Source organism: Triturus cristatus, chromosome 4_1 (genome assembly GCF_964204655.1).
Source record: "Triturus cristatus chromosome 4_1, aTriCri1.1, whole genome shotgun sequence".
In the NCBI taxonomy this organism is placed as follows: Eukaryota; Metazoa; Chordata; class Amphibia; order Caudata; family Salamandridae; genus Triturus; species Triturus cristatus.
The window spans coordinates 428797334-428811652 of record NC_140585.1 but is presented as its reverse complement, the minus strand read 5'-3'; the positions used below and the strand labels follow the sequence as shown (position 1 = coordinate 428811652).

General features: G+C 46.0%; 1 protein-coding gene across 3 annotated transcripts in view; it reads left to right on the top strand.

The window, feature by feature from the left end:
* LOC146855075 (tetraspanin-11-like) overlaps positions 1-14319 on the top strand; it is an 899585-nt gene that overhangs the window by 836955 nt on the left and 48311 nt on the right. The window lies entirely within an intron of this gene.

Sequence of the window (14319 nt, the reverse complement as noted above, 5' to 3'; positions counted from 1 at the left end):
GAGGTCGGGAAATGGGGCTCACCGCCGGAGTTCCAGAGAAACCTACGGACACATTATCTTGGCCAGACAGAGCAGCCCCAGGGACAAGGGCGTGTGAAACAGAACTGTTCATAGCTCCTGTGTCAACTAGAAACTTACCCGATGCGCCCATTAAATCTGCATTAACATAAGGTCTGTTCTGATCTATAGGAATTGACACACGTCCCCCACTCTGCCTTTGGCTCTCCTATGCACGAGGATAGCCTGCCAATGCATCGCTGCCACATTCTTCATTGAAGTACTGTTTTCCCTGACCATGATCAAAATAGTTCTGACTATTCCCACCTTGTCCAGACTCCTCTTGTCCTGTATGTCCACCTCGACTACCACCACCGCGTCCTCTCCCTTGGCCTCGTGTATTGTTGTTTTGCGCATATAACAATGGACACTGGGAATGCCAATGCCCTTCCTGTTTACAAAATGCGTATTGGTTTATTCCTAAATCAGTTCGTCCTCCACCCGGTACTTGGCCCGCCCCTCGTGGAGCAGAGCTCGGCCCTCCCCGACCCCTTCCACGGCCCCTATCAACCTGCTGTAACAGGACCCGCGTTTTTAAATCCTTTGCTTTCTTTTCCGTCTTATCCTTACTTTCATTCTCTCGGTGCTCATAATATTGAGCCATGCTTAATATAATCGAGGGAGTAGACGTCGTCCAAGTACTTTCTGCGGCCTGGAGTCGGGCCGAGATTTCGGGCAGTAAATTCGTCACAAACCTATTGACAAACAAGTGTATACCACCCTCCTTGGATAAATCCTGGCCACTGAAGTCAATAAAAACGCCTTCAAATCTAGTGTTAAAATCCGACACACTCTCATCTTTCTTCTGTCGGCATGCTGTCAATTTATCCCTATCCACTTTCCTAGGCGGGATTAGCGAATGCATGTATGTAATTATTTTGTCAGGTAGCGTTAATATTTCAGCCCTGGGCTTATCTCCGGGTTTTCGATCTTTATCCCAATCTTTCAATTGATCCCATGTCCCCCCAAATTCAGTCACATGGTCTTGGTCATGTACCTGACGCCATATATCCACCGGTACTAATAGAGCAAAGAATAATTCTATATCGGCCAATGTCATTACCGCCGATGAGGCGGCTTCAGTAAGTTCTTTATAATATGCCGTAGGATTTTTCCTAGGGTCAGGCAAATGAGCTTTCAATGACAGCACTTCACTGCGTTTCCACGGGGTGTACACCCACTGCTCCTGAAAACGAGCATCTGCTTGCGGGCGGGTAACCTCCCCCGTCTTTTATTTCAGTAATTTCTGGATGATAAATAGGGTGGACCTCACGCATTGGAAAATTCGCGGAACCCGCAGGACCAGCAGATTGAAGTCGGGTTCTATAACTAACCAATGTTCCAACATTTTTGAACACCTCCTCTGGGGTCAATTGAAATTTGTGCGCATGATCATGAATAGTATACAATATTACCGGAGCCTTCCCCCCTGTATGAACCTGTTCCCATAATGATAACAGGCATGCGGCCATATGGTCTAACGCATGCTGTTGCATCACGGGCTCATAGTCTCTCATAGTGCTCCATATGTCGGACACAGTGTAAATAGGGTGTCGCATCCATTGTGATGCTTGTAGCGCAACAACCTCCCTGTCCTCCACTTTTAAGGCTGACCGGGTAAACAGTTTCTTGCCTTCAAGAGAACCGGGTGGATGTACTGGAGTAGAAACAGCTGGTAAGGGAGTTGCACTCGCCGAGGAAGAGGTCAACACATGGGGAGAATAGGCTGCCCCAGGTGACAGCTGAACATTTCCAGCTGTCGCGGATGACAACAAATTGGGCAATAGAGTCATAATCTCTGTAACAGACGAGGACAACCGGGACAAATTGGTTTGAGGCGCAAGAAGGGGAGGGGCTGAAGGTGCCGACGCAGCAGGAGCTACCGTCGTTACAGCTGAAACTTGCGCAGGGGCTACTGGATCTGCAACGGCTGATACCGGGGCAGCTGGTACCGCCGGGTATAACCGTTGCGGGACATATGGGGGTGGTGGACGCAAGTCCAATAAATCTCCAATTTCATCTTCGGCGTCGGGCCGAGTCACGTAACTTTTATCGGCCTGTTACCTGAACTCACGATTCACACATTCAATCCCTTCTTCTGTTCGGGCTCTGTCGTAGGCAACAGCCTTCTGAGTAACTGTTTGCCCTGCTTTAACTCTAGCTAGTTTCTCTTATCTCATTCGCCTCCGCTTAGATTCCTTCTGCCAGATGTTTAATGCATCAAACATAGACTGCCTACTGCGTCTAGAAAATAACTGATCCTGTAAAAAGGCAATTTTCTTTTCATCGAAGGAACCCGTTTGGGGCCATTGCAATTCTTCATTGCCTCTGGTATACTTATGCCACAAAGTATTAAACAATAGAGGAGTTATTCCATGTTTTATCTACATGAAATGGTTGGGACTGCCCTCCGGTGGGGCAGGCTGGCTTTCGGCCAGACGAGAGCCACTAGTCCGACAACAACAACCAAAACAATTCAATTTACTGAAGCACGGCATTGTTAGTTAACAGACAAACACCAATAACGTACAAACAAATTCTTGTATAACATATAACACATATTGATTGTTCCTATATAACGTTTCCTGCAGTTCAACCTCAACCTACTTATTCAAACTTGATGCATCCAAACAAACGAACCGAGCCCGTCGACTCCCGTTCGTGGAGAATTATTCAAAATACCGGACCGACAGAATTACAACGAGCAGTCTTCCAAAAAGACGGGCAAGAGGTAGTCAGACAGGTGCGACCACGGACTGGACTAAGACCATCCTATGACCTCCTTGGTTCACCACTGAGACCGTTCTGATGTGGTGCAAGCATCACCTCAGGTATGTCTCACGGCTACCCAATTACAATCCGGCCGTGTGTTACACACAGGTAACAACTAGGCATCTGAGCAGTGTCTCCAAATCACAAAAGATCTGCGGAGTCTCTACAGTCAGCCCCTACCGGACCACCCTGCAAGACCTCCGTAATTCTCCTAGGGTACTCATGACCCCCAAATCAAAACACAGTTAACTGTTCCAAATGCACCGCTCAAAAGCGTGCGTCAAACAAACAAATTACTTACCGGGTGCACCCAGGTATGGACGTTCGTTCTCCGCTGCCAACTTCTTGGGACCAACACGGTCAGCTCCTGGGTTAAGCCCGTAGGACCCCGGTGAAGGGCTACTAGCAGCAGAGGACACCCTGATCGGGAGTGCGGAGTGCAAGTGTCAAAAACCAGGGAGAAGGGAAAAAATAAAATCCCTCTTCTCCACCCGCCCGACCAAGACGCCCTCAATCCTACCACCCGAATACGGGGGAGGAAAAGGCCCTATCACGGGGTCCCACCAGAGTCGCCAACTGAAGTACTCAATAAAAATCCCAAGGGCCACACTTACCAGTGGCCCGCAATATATATATTTAAAATAATAATCAGTCGGCAACGGAGAAGGTTCAGAAGCTTTATTGGCCAAAGCAAAACTCTATATAGAGGAGCCTTATCGATCCTCACCCATCAGGTGCGCCGAGGAAGACTGCTGGCTCCTTGACAAAACCACACTTATATACGTAACAGATTCGGCATACAAAGCCATACAAGTGGAAAAATACCAGTTAGTCCATGGGCTCCCGGATGAGATCATACAGTGTTTAGTTTCAGGCTCACACAAAGGGTTGCTATCTATTCAGAGGAGGTCGGCAGGGTGACTCCCTTTTCGTCCCAGGGCCTGCAGGAATTTGCTTGATACTCCCTACAGCAGATGTGACCTTGGGCCTCGGCCGTAAATACCACTAACCTGTCTCTGGGCTGGTACGAACTAAATCATGAAGATGGTAGGCAAAGGAAAGCACGTGATCTGACACGTGGTCTATCATAAACCAAGATGGCTACAGTATGGTTTTCGGCCCCTTTTGTCGTGCAATAAGAAACGAAAGGAAACGCTTCTTCTAGAACATATCATTAGGTGCTTATGTAGATCAGAATACCGCCATAGATACATTGTGCTAACTTTACATGGTGCGAATAAACAGAACGAGTGATTTTTATCCTTCACAGAGCCACATCATACCTCTGTGCCAACTCTGTCAATTTCTCATGTGCTTTCCTTGCCTTGCAAGTTACATCCTTTGCCACAAACAGCAATTCATCTGGCTGATAGAATTCGATCCTTTCTAAAGGCAAATTTCCACTAATTATCTCCTCCACTTCTGCCTTTAATCTCACCAAATCCAGCACCTTAGCCCTCAGATCAGCTTTAATTGTGCCTCGACTCGACACACTACTTGACTCCCCACTCTCACTACCCTTATCTTCCCACTGATTTCCTTCCATTAAGTTCCGTGAGACAGATTGACTCCCCGAAACTCCCTGACTGTTACTTCCCATCGTCCTTCCACTAGGCCCTCTCACTGAGGGTTCCCACATCCTCAAGTCAGAACGCGAATCAGCCAAGGATCCTGTCCTCGGTGCTCCCTGTTCCACCTGTCCCCTAGAGGAATCTGCTGCGGCTGTCAATGGCGTACTCGATTCTATGGGCCTCGAAGGGTGACTACGTCCTTTCTCTGTCCCATTCCCTCCGGAGCAGTACCCTCTCCCATTACTGGCCGTACTAAACTTTCATTTCCTGTCTGATCTGGATCGTATACTGATACTATAGGGCCAATGGTGACCGGTACTGTAAGAGATTCCAGTGGTCTGGTAACTGTATTAGCCTCAATTGCCTCCATTCCCCTCGGTGGTTGTGTCCCCATTTTCTCTGTCCCTGCTGAAATCCTTCCTCTTATTCCCACAGAAGAGTTAGTCTGCGGCTCCCCTGTTTCCCCTGTAGAAGCTCTCGTTCCTCCTTCCGAATCTGGATTATATGGAGGTGGATGTTCTGCCAACAACCTCTCCAAAAAACTGTCATCTGTGTCGCTATCGTCTTCCTCTTCTCTTCTCTTTTGGGCATCTCCTATTTTTACTAGTAACGGAAATAGTCTATCTCCCTCAATAGTGTCTACCCTCCATCTTTTCATCACTGTATCCCACCGTGCATCTTGAAATGCCCTGATCGATTTCATCACCCTTTCCTGAATTTGATCTCTCTTCCTCCCATGCGCTGCTCTTATCCATGCATCCAGCGCCTCAAACTGTGTTGGTCTAGGTAGAGGTCGCAATGCAGCCATTACTGACTTCAAATGATACAACACATTAAATCTGAATGAGCCAAATCTCCCTCCTTTTCAGTCATTGTTTGCCAATTCTAAAGCCAAAGTATAGTATGGTGCCCTACATTCGTAGCCATATAATGAGCTGGGGTATCCTCAAGTGGTGCTTCTTCCCCCAGTCAAGTTACTACTCCTCTCGTAACACTTTAAAACACTTCATGATGTAATCAACTCTTTTACCCACAGTGTTTTTGTTTTACTTCCTGGTGTCAATCCACCAATACCAGCGCGGCTTTACACTAACCGACCTATCACAGCGCGGCACACTTCGACGTCACTCTTCCTCCTCACGCAGCAGTTCCCCTCCTTCACAATTCGTCTTTGAATACTCTCACACATCTCACTCATACAATAAGTAACTGTCTGTTCATGAAACAACCGGACAATCACTTGATTGACTGTCTGTCCACAATACAACCGGACAGTCACTCGTAATTGTCTACCTCAATCTGACAATTGTCTGTCCGCAAAACGACCGGACAAATCCCCTCAACCATCTGGCCACGAATGGCCGGACGGTCACATAAACAGTTGATAGGATCCAATCCCTCGATTTTACACACACAGTAACCCACGACATGCGTTGGTCCCTCAGACACTCACTCTCTCGTTCCCTATCTCGGGTGGGTTTGTCTATGAAGTCTCACGGCTCCCACAATCAATGGTTGACAGTTGCGGCTCTGGGTGTCTTCTACACCTCAATCTATGTATCCCGGGATCTTAGGCTACTCGTCGAGCCTGACATCAAAATCACATGGACCGCGCTCGCTCACAGTTCGAAACCACAATCACTCAACTCTCATTCCAACTCCGCAAGGCACCACAAAATCAGATCATCACCGCAATCTAATAACATCCCTATTCATACTCACTCCTCCACGAACTGCTGCTTCCGCCGCACTGTCACTCTCCTTCGGTCTCTGTCAAACACCATCGTTCTCCGCTCTCAGTCCTCTCAACCACCATATCTTGGGCTCTCTGGGGTTTTCCTAACCTTTACCTAACTCTCCCCTTACTACAGAGGTAACCGTCCTCTCGCTACCAACTGATAAGGCTGGGTTCCACTACAGAAATTTAACGTGGAACCTCAGGTCGATTTCTCTTTTTACCTGCTGAGAAGTGTAAAGGGGAGAAATAATGCATAACAATTAACTCTCCAAACTAATCAGGACTCAAGGACCACAGACACCAACTTCAGTTTAGGGGGTTTATTACAATGTCAAAAACAGCTGAGTATACAAGCACCTCAAGACGAGGTTATAGAAATACATAGGAACTGATACGAAACCAAATCTATGAATTAATCTACTGTGGTGGATCATGAAGAGAATAAACAACTCCAAAAATAGAACACAAGCAAGAACTGCTCCAACATTTAAGCCAGACTTCATCTGTCTCTAAAAGTGAAAAAACGTTAGACTGACCCTACACTATCTCTAAGGTGACATCCCTACATAGCATTTCCCAGGCAAAATCAGTAAAAGGTGTCAGCTTGTGATGACTTCCTAAGAAGCGCATTCACAATGGAATTCAGATGACTAAAGCTAAAGAGCTCGTTCTAAGCTACTCTTTTCAAATCAATCCTCTAACTCCTAACTCATCCTGTCACCCTCTACCTCTCTGAACCTCTTTCTCTCCTTCTTCCTCTCCTCCTTCGGGGCGCTTTCCCTAATACAAAATGCAAAAATGTAGAACACGTCCACAGATCACCTCACTAATGAACACCTCTCCTAGGTAGTGTTCCATTGTCTTCTCTATGTGGATTCCGTTGACCTTGATTCCCAGGCCTCCTCAGTGAGTAAGAAGACCGGTGCCCAATTATCCCTTAGTTTGCTTACATTGTTGCACATCTCCTCCATGCCTAAGTCCTAAAACAAAAGGCGTTAGTTCTAACTAACATAGGCAGCTTCTTCCACCTGCAACTGAAATGTGAGAACAGAACATTCCTTACATCCACATGAAACTCGCGCACTACTTCTAAATGCAAGAGCACACCAGGGAAAATACATTTTCGGGCCTACACAGTTTGGCCAATGTAAGAATAAACAAATAGGCCTTTCATATCCCAATGTGAACATTTCATTTAGGCCTTTACAAATCAAATTATACACTCGAGTTAATAATACCTTGCACTACAGCATCTGCAATTAATACACGTAAGCACTTCACATTATTTCTTCGTGCAATCTTCATCTTGGTGCACATTTGAACTAAAAATGCATTTCAGTACACAGAATGTTTTTGTTAAGCAATTGCAGCATACTAAAGATTACACTTTCAGCTATGAATGTCATTTCATTCCCCTTTGCACGGCACAAATACATTTCTATCCTTTAACATCACATCATTATTACACCATGTTCTAATAATCACACGTTAATGCAAAACAAGATTATATGCGGGTGCGGACTATCCCTGATTATGATGCACCCCTACAATTTTAGAGCACCATCACGCTCTATCAATTTAGAACATAGTTGCATAATATTCATATTTACGTGTGGAGGGTGGGTCTGCGTATGAGAGCAAATGTAACTGGAATCAGTCATTCTTTCGAACTCTGGTTTGTAGGCTCACTTGAACTCTGGAAGTGAGGGGCTGGTTAAGGGTTCACCAGAAAAGAAAATTGAGTAATTTGATTGAAAGCATGAGGGGGCACAGGTTGGGTTCCACACAGTGAATATGCAATGTTAAGCTGGCTGTATAGACTGTAGGTGTTGACGTGGCATGGTTTGTCGCCATTCTTGTTTGTTGTTCTGGACACAATGGTAAACAGCTTTTGCGGGGCTATGTGTTTTGCTAACAGCTAGTCTGCTTGGCGCTATGACCTAATATTAAGGATTGTCTGCGGAGGCTACGCGGAGTTCGTGTGGTATTGCTAGTGAGTGTGTCAAAGGCAAGAAGAAGCATTGCAGTTGTCCAAGTGGTAAAATGTGTTCTAGTCCAGTTTGTTGAGTCAGCCCAAGAGTGGTGATCAGTGAATTAGTGGTCAGGAGGGGAGATTGTGATGAACGTACCTTATATTGAGTGGCTACAACCGAGCTCCTGTGCCAGTGGAGGACATAAAAGAATCACTCTCCTGTTGAACTTAAGTTGAACACCAAAGTTCCAGGTGAGAGGTCGCCCTTCCAACAGATGATGTTGTGTACTCTCTGGGGTGTTCATGTTAACGTCTTATCACTTTAACATAAAATCTTTTAAAAAATACTACAAGTTGCCTTTGTGCCTGCAATGCGATTCAGACAGTTCTGTAGATTTACATTAGTGGACTTTCATTCTAATTTTTCTGTGTGTAGTTGCCTGCAGTTTTGTATTAGAAAAGCGGTGCCCAAGGCCAGTATTATAATTTTATTAACATGTCAACCACACTCCACATGAGGTTGTTTCTCACACGATGTTGGCTAAAATTCAATTTTATTAGTTTGACCTGGAATCCAATATTTACTGCACACTGGCATTTTGAGCCATTCTGGGGCTCAGTGTTCTAACACTCACACAGAGGGAATTCACTTTAATGAGTATTCAGCAGGAACCATCAATAAATACACGCGACGGGGTGAAAACAAGCGGACCCACGCAGCCAGGGGTCACCAACGTACTCAGTTGTAAAAGGGAATTTAATTACCAGCACTATAAATTGTATTTAAAATCAATTTGTAAAGTCGACAGAGATTTGCAAGGTTAAACATCCATAAACTTTAAGGAGGGGACAGGCGCACCTCGCTCTCATAAGTGTATGTGGTGCTAAACGTGTCATTGAGTTGGGTGGACTGAAGTACAATCAAGCTGTTACTTGGGAAGCCTTCTTGCAGAGAATATAGTGATGTAATTTAAAATACAGCAGGCGGGATTGTAAGCTTATGAGTAAGTTGGCGAGCGTGCCATGTATATAGTAGCAAGAGAGCTCTAACATATTTTAAGCTGTTCAGTGACAGACAAAAATAGCACACAGTAAAAACCCTGTAAAGCCTTTCTGGGGAAATTCTGTCTCGTAAGCCTCTACTTTTAATTTAGGCACCTGTTTTCTGGCAAATTATTACTAGGGAAACTCCTAGGCTGCCACTAAGAGGGGGGAGACATTTTGAACCACAAAGCACCATATATACTCTGAATGTGGGAGTGGAAATCTCCGTGCGCTGGTCCTCCTTGACGCTCTAGCAAAACTTGGCCAAGACATAATTCACACAAACATAGACTTATAACTAGTGCACGAAAACTGCTTTTTGGCGTAGGGGCCAACAACAATTTGCTTACTGACCCCACTCCCCAAAAAAATCAAAAAATTATATATATTTTAAAAAAAAGACAGTGAGCGTAGGTGCAACAGAGGATCGGGTCAGGGGAAGTAACCAGTGGCGGCTCCTCCACAATGGCAGAGGAGCGTCACCCCACTGCCTGGATGAGAGCCCGCAAATGAAAAATAAAACGTTGTTCTTGCATAATTTTTTTTGTGTTTGCCAGCTCTGAGCCTGCGCTTTAGGGAGGGGAGGGGCCGAACCGAGGCATGGGAGGAGGAGGAGGAGGAGTGCTATGTGCACTCCACTCCCTCAGTGCTCGTGTGTGTTTGGCCGGCCATCTCAGGTTGCCCAAAACACACATGCGCACCTAGGTTTTCTCCAGCCCAGCTGCATTGAGCAACCGGGCTGTAGAAACCTCACAGACTTCCTTTCCTGCCAGCACAGGCCAATCCCTGTGCTGATTGGATGGGAGTCTGTCCCGGGGGCTGCTGGTACCAGACAGGATGAGAGGAGTCGCGACGCTACGCTGGAGGTGGCCGGCAGCTGAAGGTACGTTTAAAAAAATGTATATCGTATTTCTAACCCCCTGTTGCTGCCCCACCCGCCCCACCACCCTTTGTTTATGGAGGCCGCCGCTGGAAGTAACAAGTAGCGGACAGGAGAAGTAGAAAAAAAGCACACAAGAGTGAGCAACATGGGGTTGGGGGGAGAAGCACGTGAGAGTGAAAGCAACAAGGAGCAGAGGAGCGTAATAGTTTGGCAGGGGGAGAAGCATCGGAGAAACAGCTGAAAACCACATACACTCTTACCTGTTGCATAGGAAAAAAGAAATAGTTTCCTAAAAGTAAGCAGTGGAAGGGTCGAAGCCAGCTAGTCAGAGAGATGGTAAAGAGACTATGCTTCACGGGCGGGACAAACACAAGATGGACAAGCTGAGACAAGGCAGCCTTTGAATAACAAGCATTTGCAATGCAATAGGTCTCGCATTTATGAGTTTAGGCTATTGTCATTTACAATGGCAATAGTTCAAACTCTTGTAAATGCAAGACCTGTTTCACATAAAAAAAGGGCCGCCATTGTCCGGGGCTGTTTAAAAGTGGAAGCACGCATGGCGAGGAAAGCACGTCATGCCAACAGTAAATTCATTAAAGAAAATAGTGCTTACAGACTAAATAAGACATACCGTGTCGCAACAGAAGTAAAAGGGCCACTCACCATGGTAGGTTACAAATGCAGACAAGGTGGTACAAAGGAGGGACTAACAAGACTAATAACGACTCAGAAGCCAGCGTTTACAGGGGACAATGACACAAGCCAATTAAAAATATGGGCGGAGAGTGAGCAGGGCTTCAAAGCCATACTCCACTACTCCATGCCTTGTGGCAATGCATGAGCTGCCCAGACTCAACTTAAAAAGCAAATAAAAGTGACAACGGAAAAAAGGGTGGGCTGTAAATTCTTGATATAGGTTTTTTGCAACTGGAGAGCCTTCTCTGTCTAGTATGCGCGACCTTTAAAATGACGACCTTGTTTTAATAAAAGGTAATTGCTATTGGAGAATAGGCCAGGCTTCCTACATCATTGAAAAGTCTGCTTTTAAGAAGGTACAAACCAGGTGCACCATCGGTGTCACTACTCATGTGTTCGCACATGTAGTTCACTTTGACAGCTGGCACCAAAGCAAGCATGTCCATGTTCCACAACCTGTCATCCCTTGTGTGTACAGTGTGGACCATCCGCTGAATGACAAGCACAGGTGCTGAGAAGTTAGACTTGCTTTACAAATATAACCAGGCTTTCTGGTTCAGACAGACCAGCCCACATACACCATTGTACCACTCACACTTTCCGCTTCATTGCTGAACACATCTTGTCACTGCCACCACTCTGCTCACACATATTGGATCAATCTCCGAATATCCCACCCATTCTCTGTTTAAGAACTGGGTACTTGCCTCCTTAGCAGTACAAATGGTTTCATACCTGAGCTAGTATTAGGAGTTGCCTTTACAGCCCAGAACATATCTTTCAATAGCTTCTTCCAATCCAATATGTTTACCTAGGCCAATTGTAATTGGTCCTTCAATATTCTGTTGAGGTATGTGACCAACTATTATTTCTGAGGTGGTACAGGACTGTCCTCACCTATAATTAATGCCATTGTCACTAAATAAAAAACATTCTCATTTCGGTCACTGACAAGCTCCCTCTCTGTTGAACACGTTCTACAAAAACTCATTGAAATTTTGTGGGTCCACACTATTCATGAACCTGACCTCAAATTTCACACGTCCCAGAAATGTCCCGGGCTAGCTTATACCAAAGCAGCATGGATGTTTCTACAGTCGTCACCAGATAAGGCTTAGTTACCTAGGTTTTAGCATTTAGAACAAAAGCACCATAGTACCTATCATATCCTTCCACTGCCTTATCAACTCCTGGCATAAAAAAGTCCCCCCCTAATTGTTAGACCTGGCCCTTTTTGCAGGGTTATCCCCAAACTTTTTTTCTTTCTTTCTCCAATTTTTCTGACCTTCATTTTATTGGTTTTGGACTCTGGGTACTTCACCACTGCTAATCAGAGCAAAAGTGTACATGCTGTCTCCTCTAAATATGATAGGATTGATTTACACCTGTTTGGCATACTTAATATGCTTGTAAATCCCTTGTAAAGTAGTATCCCATATACCATGGGGCTGTAAATTACATGCTACTAGAGGGCCTGCAGCTCTGCTTGTGCCACCCACAGAATTAGCGTTTCAGATCTGTCACTTTAGGGTCCGCGTGCACAGTTTACTGCAACATTGACATGTCATTTAAAACTTTATGCCAAGTCTAAAACTCCCATTTTACTACATATAGGTCACCCCGAAGGTAGGCCATGGGTGGCCCTATGGGCAGGGTGCTGTGTAAGTGAAAGGCAGGACATGTGCCTTTATTGTGTGGCCTGTCCTGGTAATGACAAACAGCCTATTTGTTTCTCACTACTGCAAAGCCTACTCCTCTCATAGGCTAGCATGGGAATTCCCTTATATATGTTTAAGTGGCAATTCCTGATCTGAAAGGAGTAGCATTGCCATGTTTGGTATGTTTGGAATAGTGGTGATACATCCTGCATACTGGTGTAGGTGGATTTTACATTACTATTTTAGAAATTTCACTTTTACAAAATTGGCATTTCTCTGTGCTTATGTATCTTTGTGCTTTTCAGCCTGACTCCAATCCACATCTAGGCCTGGGTGACAGCTACACTTTGTGCACACTTTCCAGACAGTCAACCCACAGGAAGGGTTGAGTGGGACTGGGTTACATTTGCAATCATCTGCATACAGATGATCTTCCTTGGCTGGGAGAGGGAGACACACTTTACATTGGTATAGGCTGTGTCCTGCCCTCTCACAATGGGCTTAATTGCCCCATACTGATATCTGAAGCTAGGGCTGAGTTGAAAGGGACTGTTGTGCTCTTCTAAGGTTTCCTTGTGAAGTCATTCCCTACATCAAAGACAATTTTGAGTATAGATACAGGGGCTCTGACCCATGTATTCAGAGCACCTTTAGAACTGTAACCAAACTTCTGTCATCTGGACTGCTGCGCTACTCAAAGGACTCATCTGGACTGCCCTTCTATTGTTGCTCTTCTGCCAGCTGCTCCCTGACTGTGGTTTGCCAAGAGGATTGTTGGACTGCTAGGAGGTATCACAATTTGGGCTGTCTTCCTTATGTGCTGGCCTGCTGCCTGTCTCCGTGCTCTTGTGACCCCAATGGTCTGCATGAACTAGGTGGTTTGCCCCCCTCCTTGCTCTTTTGGGATCTTTGAGGATTTAAGTAAGCCAGTGTGTGCTAAGTGCGTTCAGAGGGAGTGCATTTCAAGCACATCCTGAGCGATTTTTGGTGTGCCCGCTCTGCAAGAACCAAGAGTTCTCTGGTTAAGCTAAGTCAGGGCTGTCTACTCATCAGCTGGACTCAGCGGACCTGGAATTGAGTGCCTGTGCCTGCTCTGTGAGGAATCTGAACTCAGTGCCACAGAGCCCTGTGCTCCGATGAGCCAGTGTCCCTGGGAGAACCTCCCAATGCAGAGAGGAGTTAATTTACCCTCAGCACCGGGAGCAGTCTCGACTTCATGCAGCCGGAGAGCATTCCCAAGGCAACGTGGAGGCTCCTAGCAGCGTAAGCTAGGCCCGCCTCTCGGAATGCCCAGAATTGCCGATGCAGGCTCAGTATTGAGGGCCGCCGGCAAGTGCATCGTGCTGAGGACAGCCCTGTGAAGCTATCGTCACCCCAGCAGCCCCTGAGCCAGAGGGTATTTTGTCCCAGAAGGTGCACCGCATGTTCGCAGGCAGCCGGATTTGGGAGACGGAAGCAACTTAAACAAGGGACCCCACGAGGTCGTGCCTCCCTCTGGGAACGGAATGGAACATGGGGGCATTGGTCTATCATGACACTGCTGGTGAAATCCCCTTGCAAGACCTACGAGAGAGTCGTAGGACTGCCTCCCCACTACTGTGACTGCTTCATCATTGTTACAAAAAGTACCATAAGGATTCCAAAAGAAGAAAAAAATTGTTGTAAATAAAAGACTCCAGTCCCAAAAGTTCAGGAGAAGAGGTTTATTGAAGCGGATCCTTCAGCCTCTCGCTCTGTAATCAACATTCTAACTCGAGCTTCAGCCCCAACATTCTACAGCTGGGCAAACCCAATATGGCGAGGAAAGGGGGGGGAAGGGAGGAGGGAACGGGAACAGATTAAAACACATCTCCCTGCAGGACAGAGAAATTTAAAACAGACATAAGATACAATTAAACACTCCCCAAGGCCTAAAGGGTAAATAG